The 9,487-nt window shown below is 36.4% G+C and overlaps 1 long non-coding RNA gene across 1 annotated transcript in view; it reads left to right on the top strand.

Moving 5' to 3' along the window:
• Nucleotides 1-1,772: 1,772 nt before the first annotated feature.
• LOC135578998 (uncharacterized) overlaps nucleotides 1,773-9,487 on the top strand; it is a 90,740-nt gene continuing 83,025 nt past the window's right edge. Inside the window, exon 1 of the long non-coding RNA XR_010471204.1 lies at nucleotides 1,773-2,351. This is a non-coding gene — a long non-coding RNA (uncharacterized LOC135578998). The remainder of the gene's footprint in view (nucleotides 2,352-9,487) is intronic.

The following is a 9,487-nucleotide window of genomic DNA, read 5'->3' as shown; positions in this document are numbered from 1 at the left end:
AAGTGAATGTAGGAAATGAATGGGCTTATGGGCTATCGTAAATAGGAAGTAGTACTTTATTATGGATTAGCCTGCAAAGACATTGCCAGGTGTTTATCAAGTTCAGTAAATGTTGCCTGGAAAATTGGGATGATTAAGAGTGTTAGAAATTACAGACAGCTGAGTAACAGAAGGAGAATTAGTATTTGGCAGAAGATGTGCATGTTATTGACAATATTATTGGAAAAAGAAAGAGGAACAGTTAATTAACAAATAACTTTCTGGAAAGAAACTTATGAGATACAGCCTTCTCAACATGAATGCTAATATGTTTTGTTTCAAACAGTGTATCATCAAGTTACTATTTGTACAAATATTTCTTTTTTGACTGGGTTTTAGCATGTATGAAAGATGCCAGACTGGGAGCTCTGGAAACCAAGTTTATTTATCCAAAGAAAGCCTACAGCCTCAGCAGCGACAGTAAGAACCAGTGTTCACCACCTCACACTGAGAAGCCTGTTCTGCAGAACTACTAATAAAGTCAGAAAATAGGTCAGCTTCCATGTACATTAGCCTTTGCCCTCTGCGGAGGCTGCCAATGAGAATGCCAATTAATGACAGCTGTGTTGGATATCTGTTGACTGGGAACTGAACTGCGATTGCAGATTCCTTTCACACAGCCTACCAAACACCCATCAAATGGCAATTTCGTTTCAACCTTGGACAGCATTAGAAGTATTTTCCAATGAGGAAAACTAAAAAGTGGTATGTTGATCAGCATCAAGAAAAACATAGGGTTTTTTTCCCCCTTGGCAGAGCCAGTTCCTTTTATAAAACTTAATAAAAAATACACTTACAGAAAATTTCTATGAGTAGGTCACAGAAAGCCCTTTTGTGTGACAAAGGTATTTTCTTAAGATTATTTGATACTGTATTCATAAAGAAAAATATTATTTAAATCATGTTTGTTTAGAAAGATAACATTTTTTCCAGGATATTTTGTGAAACAATCTTTTTTTGTTGGGTTGAAAATTTTGTTTTGAAAATATCAAAATTATGTTCTACCAGAATATACCAGAACCACTACAGAGACCTTAAAACATCATTTTCTGAAATTCAGGACCCTTCAAAATGAGTACTCAACAGACTACTATCTAGACTCAGATTTAAGTGTAGTGTTTTAAAAATATTTACTTTAAACTCTATCTAGAAGTACTTATGATTAAATAGATTGTACAAAAATCCTGCTTATTTAAGATGGTCAGTGTCCATTCACACCCTCAACAAAGTTTTATCTCTGATGCCATGGGCAGCATTTCACACGTAAATTCCCACTAGTGTACAAATGTAAGTGTATTTTTTATAACTGGTGCTTTTGAATCAGATCTGAGCTTACATTTGCCTTTTTCCATGACAATTTACTAAAACATGACCTAGCAGTATGATGTTTCCAAAGGCTGTGAGTACAGAGATGAGCATATTACAAAGAAACCTTTTTGGGGAGAGAAAGAATATGGCAAATAAAGACAGTGTTTTGGAAGGGCATGTCTGACTACTTGGCAGCTTTTCAATTCAGTTTCATCTTTAAGACTGTAGGTTATTTTCAGTCATTTGTTGGAGAGCCAAACCCTTATGCCCTAAATCAGGGTCAGATCAACGCCCTTCCCTGGGGAGAAAGTACAGACAAGGCCAAGAGAAAGGAGGTCCTCACAGGCTTACATCATTAAGTTTCCTCATTTGTTTACCCTCTGGGCCAATGTAGAAACATTCCCAGAGTGTTCCCTGAGACTCTTCAGATTCATGAGGTCTCCACAGCCCCTGGAGTAGCCAGAATCTGATACAAATCAGTTGCCATTCTTGTAGTCAACCCCAGCTGACTGAAGAAGAGCACGAGTATCGGGAAGCTGCCTTATTTTAACTAATATAACTATATGTTATGAATGTCTTCCTTTTCTAAATCAGTTCCCCTTATCTGCTGGGCAATCCAGGCATAAAGAAACTGTTGCATGGCAAGAGATTCTTTCTAGGTTAAAGGACTGTTACCATTACTGTAGAAGAATTCTTGCATACCAGTGGGGGAGAAGTATTAAGCCATAATTCTTATTACACCACTTGCACGCATTCATTAACACCAGTGTATCTCATGTTTTGAAAAGGTCCTAAGAATTCATAATGTTATGCACTATGTTATGGACTGTAAATATGTAAGTCTAGTACAGGGAAGTTATTTCTGTTTCCTGGTGACATAAATTAGTCAATTTTTAATTTTTTTTTTTTAGTAAATTTTTCATTCCTGTGAAGATGGACAGAAAACAATATGTCTTAACATTGAAGGTGGAAATTTCCAGGAAGCCAAATTCCAAGAACATGAGGTATGCCTCTTGAATCTGCTTACTGCAACATTAGGTAAATATGTGCCATAAATCTTGTCTTGAAAATTGATTCTACATCTACAGGTGAAGGTTCTTTGTTAACATCATGACTACGCAATAATTAGCTTTCTGTTTCTTTCCCTGCACTACATTTGTCTGAATGCTTTAATCTGTATCAAAAAATATAGTATCTATTGCATCAGTACATTTTTTCTTTATCTAGGGCTTAAGCAATAGGGAGAGAGAAAGAAAAATAGAAAAATAATTCTATGCTGTTTTAAGATGGGAATGAAATAATAACTAGCTGACAGATACCATAAAGTCTTTTTCATTATTTCAGTTCATATTGTAATTTTAAACAGTATCAGACTTCCAAAAAAAGAATCACATGAAAAGGTATCCTCAGTTGTAAGGAGGAAATACATTTGCTTATGTCTTGCCCTAAAATGTTGTGCTGGATTAGGATTGAGTGCATACGAAAATCAGGATAAAAGTCTGACAATAACAGCTGTTCAATTGGTTTTAAACTGAACAAAAAATTTTTTTGTGTCTCTACTAGGATAGAAGTTATTGATCACTTGACATCTAGTACTGGATTTGCTGAAATTGGTAGATAGTTTTACTGTTTTAAAGCTAATATTAGTTTCTTCTGTGTTTTGTTTGTTTATTTGTTTGTTTGTTTGTTTTCCTAAAGAACATATCAGTCATTTTATAAAATGTGTCTCTTTAATGACAATTTAAAATTTTAGCAGTACAAAAGGGGAATAAAGCAATAACAGTGCATAATGGCTTTCACAAACCACCTTGATTTTTATGGTTTAGCTTGCAACTACTCTTGTAAGGATGTTCAAGACTGGAAAGAAAATAAGCAATTAATAGTTTTTTACATGTATTGAGTTCCATAATTTAAAAATAAAAACCAGTTAAAGTCAGGGGGTATTTTCTTAAATATTCTTATTGTCTTGAGGCAAGGAAAACTTTAATACTGTCATGAAACACTGGGCTAAATTAAGAAAGCTGATAAATTTGGAGAGAGTCTTTGTTAACGTAACTTGATGTTGTCCTGACCACCCTTTTTGCTTACAACATGCTGCTAGTTTAGACTTGGATTCTTTTCAGTACATTACCGTGCTAAGCACAATTTGACTTTCGCCTGTTGACCAAGTGCAGAAGAGATTTTAAATGAATCTAGTGGAATTTTAAGTTGCTGTTATTCGTTCCTCCCAATGGTGCTATATGAAACTGTACATCTGTGAGAGAATCTTAAAGGTTATACTTCTTTTCTTAGAGCACATCTGAACAGACTTTTCAAAAATATTCTTGGAGTCCTTATCAGAACCTAGTTAACTCTGCACACTACTTCTCTACTTCACTACTTCTCTACTGTTCCTGCTCCAGCAGGGGGATTGGACTAGATGATCTTTTGAGGTCCCTTCTAATCCCTAACATTCTGTGATTCTGTGATTCTCATCATATAACTCTCATGTCTTCTCATCTAGAAAATGCCAGAAATTCTGTGGAAACTACAAATTATTTTTTACTCATTTTATACATATTGGAAGGTGATGGTGCCTTCAAACTCAAAGCAGTGTAGCACAGAACTGAGGAAGTGAGTTTATTCTTTCAGAAGAAAAGATGCCTGAACCATCTTTACCTCTTCTTGTGACATGTTGAGCTTCCTGAGATTCTTCCAAATGTGTTTAGCTAGAAAGTTTAGATACAACTGTTTCTAATGAAAATGCTACTAAGAGTGCAAATCGATCTTTAGCACATATATATTTTTTCATCTATTGCTGTATTCTATACATTTATAGACAATGGTATCTCAGATTGAGATTCTAAATCAATACTTTTTGCTGAAGAAAATAGTCTGATATTTCAAGTTTCTTATTTTTTTTTTTTTCTCTCTATTGTTGTTTAGATCTTCACAGCATTCATCAGGTAAGGCTGCAGCAAGATAAAGAGAGTTTGAGGAACCTTTTTATTTTTAGTTCACTGCACTGCAATAATTTTCTAGGTCAAAGTTTTCCTTAGTGTATATGACTCAATATCAAGCCAAAAATTCTTTATGAGTTTTTGGCAGAGAAATGATGTCAGCCATTTGGCTTTTGGAGTGATTTTCAATGGATTCAAGCCACTGGTGAATATGGGAAACTTATTTGGAAAGAAAAGCAATTTCTCCATAAACTACATCCAACTTTTTGAAATTTCTAATAGTTAATTGAGTGTAGCTCATCAAATGGAATTTGTGATCGAGCAGATCAATGTTTTCTAGTCTGTGCAGAGGAGCATTTGTCATCTGTGGTATATATTTGTCTCAGAGATTATTTTTCAAATATGTTACATGAAAGGGATTCCTTGAGTCCACTTAACTACCACTGCTAATTACTAGCTGATTCAAACACTAGAAATTGGCACAAGTATTAAGAAAATGAAGTCTATGCAAGACACTGTGCAGTAGCATCTTAAGACACCAGCCTGTTGTTCCCCTGAAGCCAACAGAAGTTGAGTACATTTATTTCCAACTGCACATCACGTACATGCAAAAACGTCAGAACTGTTTTAATATTTTCAACATTATTTCAAATGGTGTAGATTTCCTAGTAAGTGCATGACAGTATGTGTTAGCTTCTAATTGTGAACATTAAATGTTTGTTGAAATCTTTAAAAAGCTGAGGCCTACAGAAGTAAAAGTGAGGAGACTGCAGGAATAAACTGCAACTTTTTTGTAAATACATGAATTGCTTTTAAACCTGGACATGCTAAGTTATGTCTACTTACGTTAATTGCCAGGCAATAAGAATATTCACATCCTTTTTAATAATGAGGTCTAGAGAAATAAGCAGGAAAGCAGCACACTGTATGCACAAGGCATAGTCCAGCAAATACTCAACGGGCTAAAACCTGAAGTCATGAAGTGTTAGCTTCCAAGTGACAGCTCAGTAACTTTTTGATACAGTTCAGAATGTTGAGACTAAAAAAAAATAAATCAGATTTTTAGTTGGTGTAAACTAACCTTTGAGAGGAAGATGTTAGCAGAGGCAGAAAGTGCAGTGAGTCTGTTAAATACCTTGCTGTCCAGTAAAAGACAGCTGTGCTGAATGGAGTCTGTCTTCATTTGCAAGAGAATAAAAGGTTTAGGTTATACCGACATATGTAGCATGTTTTATTTTAATAGTTTTATCTGATCATGTAAGTCCTTTGAATAAATCAAGAAGGCGTTTGTTTCAGAGACGCCTGCTTTTCTTTCAGTCCCTGGCCAGAAGTGGAAGGCATGTTGGGCCTTCGGTGTTAGCTTTTGGGGTGGAAGACAGAGTGCAAGCCAGGAATTACACTGAAGAGACATGTCTTCTGAGAAATGTCTTGAACAAGGAAAATAATCAGAAGAACCACCTGTTTTCAACTTCCAGAAAGCCAAAACCACAAGAAATGAACAGAATACAATTATAAAGAAGAGACACAGCTGATGGTACTTTATAATTGAAAAACAGAATTTCAGAATTAGGACAATAAACTCAATATTTGCCTGAGTATGATGTTAAATATTTGTAGACACATTTCTATACCTCATTAAGTTTCTTTTCCAGTTCAAATTGACTTAGATGGGATTCAAAACAAGCTGAGGAACATTATTTGGGGCAGTTGTAAAAGTAAGCAAAAGCATATTGAGTTGGAACGAAGTGTTTAATGAGATTCTCCTTTACTTAACTGTATATTGTTGTTCTGCATGTGTTCATGTAGGATGGGAAACAAGTTTAATTGAAAGTACCTACAAGTCATAGCTGTCCATCCTTTTTTCTGTGAATATTTATAACTTCTATGTATTTCTTTGCATCAGTCTTTTGCCATTCTGACATGTACAACATCTTCACTTTAATTTCACATTCATTTTCAGTCTGCTTATACTACAGAGAGGTAGGCTTACCTTTCTACTCAAGATGGTCACATTGCAATTCAGCATCTTTTGTCTCACAACTCCTGCTTCCCTTAGAGAAGGGTAGTTATCATCATTGTCTTAATAAATCAGACATTTTAAATTTCTAACTTTTATTAATTTTATCAGCACATATGATTGTGTAAGATTTCCACTTTCCTATAAGTTCATCGTATTACCAGTAAGAACTAGATGGTTTTTATCACTTATTTAATTAATCATTTGAACAAGTCCTCACATTATGATGTCATACCTCCATGAACTTCAGTAAAGCTGTGACAATTTTGACCAGCTGGGGTCTGCCCGTCTCAGTGACGGTTCCTAGATTGTGATCTCTCTGATTTTTTATTTTTCACAATTTGATGTCCTTTTATTCAGCCTTCTCACCAGAGGACTTAAAAAGCAATCAACAAACAATAGAAAGGATGAATTATACTGCCACAACCAACTAATTATTTAGCATACTCTTGTCACCTTTATTAAACTGTGTTGCATCTCGGGGTTGTGGGTGTCATAAGAGTACTTTCAGCAGAATGTAGTAGCCCATTATAAAGATACTTCTGTTACTTTTAATCTCATCCTCTTTTTCAGGGCAAAATGTTGTTAATGAATGGAGAGAGGAATAGTCTGCCTCTGTCAATACTGCAGGGAGGTCTGCTCTGCAATGTGCCCCACAGCCCCTTGTTATCCAGCTTGGCAGACTTATAGCAGTGCATTACAGCCCCTTTGCTACGAGCCTGTGTTTCTTTCTAGCAGCAGCTGGCATGTCCAGCAGGGATGCTGTACGCCCACACCACAGCCTGACATGCAGCCAGGGCACTGCCGAAGCACTCACCCACGCCTGGCAGCCAGGGAGCATTCTCATTTGCTGAGTTTAGACTTCCCTGGGGTAATTATGCTCTCGACAGGAACAGAACAATGGCCTTATAGTATGGGGAGAGGAGAGAAAGGTCATATTGAAGGCAATGTTCCTGTCATTTTGATCACAGAAGTCATTTACAAGGATGTTAATTTGTATTTTCTCATCACTGCTTATTTCTGTCTCCACATCTTTTAACCCAACTACTTCATTCCGTTACAATGCTAGCTCACCAGAAATTTGTTTTCATTTACTGCTTTGCTTTCTACTAAATAATGTATCCTGACCCCTACTGCTTATGTCCTTCTCATAAGTTTGCTGACAAACAGGCTTTATATGAAATGTCTTGGCAATGTAAAGAATCCACATGAACCCAGCGGGACCCAGAAGCACGGACTCATTCAGCCAGTGTGAAAATGAATGAGGTGCAATGAAAGCCTTCCCAAGGAAAAAATGAATGAAGGGAAGGCTTTTTTTTTTTTTCCTGCAGTCAGCTGGCCTTTTTTTTTTAAGCTCAGTTTCAAAGCCATTGAATTCTTTCTGAGATGCTCATTACCTGCGCTTGGTGGATAACAGTGCATTTATTTTGGCACAAAGCTGGTGGGCAGAGAGAGTTAGAAGGCATATTGAAGGATTTAAATAGTTTTAATGCCAGTGGAGGGAGTGCAAGCAGAACAAAGAAAACAATCACTGAAGAAATTAACAGTTTATTTCCTTTCTGAATTGCAGGTGAAATGTGTGAACCAGGGCCTGTAGGAAAGCAAGTTTTTCTCTCAGATGTACATTTTTTGCAGGGCTAATTCTCTTTGTTTGATAAGAATACTCAAAAACTTCTGGCTTGTATAGTTGGAGGCATACATGTTGTGAGCAAAGGAGCACACTGAGTGGAAGATCTGCATGCTGGTATCACCTACAAATACTTGTTAATAAGGAAATGTGTCTTACAGATCCTTTTGAAATAAGCAGCATGGCTCCATATAATGTAATATTTCTGTGGAAACATGCATTTCCAACAGCAGAAACATTTTGAAGCAAGGTTTGCATATCTGCAACATTACAAAACATTGTCAAGAGTGAACATAAGTAATATGTGACATAAGAAACAAGCCAGCCAAACAACCTGTAAGTCCTTGTTGTGTCTGTAAAAAAGGAACATTTTATTTTATTTTTAATAGGCTTGATTGGAAGTTCACTGGAGTCAAAGAGAATCTTTCATTGACTTAATTGTAATGTAAGCCTAACCCAGCATCCTTTAGACTTGAGTTGCAACCATACCCAGCAAATTGGTAAGACTTTGAAGATCCCTTCACTCAACAACTGATCATCTCGTCTTTTGCAATCTCTTCCTAAAAGCATTCAGTGAGAGCTGCAGGGGCTGACGGAGACTTAAGGTGGTTGCCAGTGACACATGGTAAAATAATGACACTATTGTGTCTTATGAAAAGCAACTTTAAAAGGCTCTAGTGCAAAACATTTGTAAGTTGTCGGCAGAGTGTATTGTAAAGAGAAAATGTTCAAACATGCCTGAAGGATCAGGGTGCCAACTTTCCATTAAAACTAATGGAAATTTGGCATCCAGATGCCCTAGGTGGTTTCTGAAAATCACACACCTCCTTTCCTCTATTTTTGCAGAGCAGGCAGAATTTTCTAATGTGAAACATTGTTTGAAAAATCACATATATTACACAAAACAGCAGTTTGTCCTTCTGACTCAGTAGTGACTTAATCTAAAAATAGCTGTTTCAAAGGAAATACAAGTCACTGGAGGGTAATGCTCTGACTGGGCTGTGGTTTTAAAAACAGGGTTACTTAAACATAAGATAAACATGGCACAATCTGGTCAAGCTTTAAAACAGTCTCTAACATTTCAAAAACTGGATTTCTGAAGAAAGTAAGTAGGAAGGTGCCCCTTCCTGAAAAAGTAAGTGCTGCAAGGAGGAGGGTGCACACTGGAAAGCAGTGCCTTTCAGGAGGTGTAAAGCTTAGCTCAGCATTTAGTCGCTGGGCTTCGCTGCAAACAGGTGCTACAGTCCTTTCTCTAAATACAACAGAAAGTCTAGAGGATCTGTGCAATCTCCTAAACATGGAAATGAAGTCAGACATCTCGCATTCGAAATACAAAATTAGAATGGGCACCTAGTATCCCTCCATCCAAAAAAGTATTTGACTACTTAAGAAGGGTTGGACTCGATGATCTCTGAGGTCTTTTCCAATCCAGTCGATTCTGTGATTCTGTGATTCTGTGTAATTCCAGAACAAAAAATTAAAGCATTAAAATGACTAGTTCCAACACATGCTCTGGATTCACTGGCATTCCTAGTAAGGAAAATTAAGTTATGTTAT

Source organism: Columba livia, chromosome 3 (genome assembly GCF_036013475.1).
Source record: "Columba livia isolate bColLiv1 breed racing homer chromosome 3, bColLiv1.pat.W.v2, whole genome shotgun sequence".
Classification (NCBI taxonomy): domain Eukaryota; kingdom Metazoa; phylum Chordata; class Aves; order Columbiformes; family Columbidae; genus Columba; species Columba livia.
This window is presented reverse-complemented; position numbering and strand designations above follow the sequence as displayed.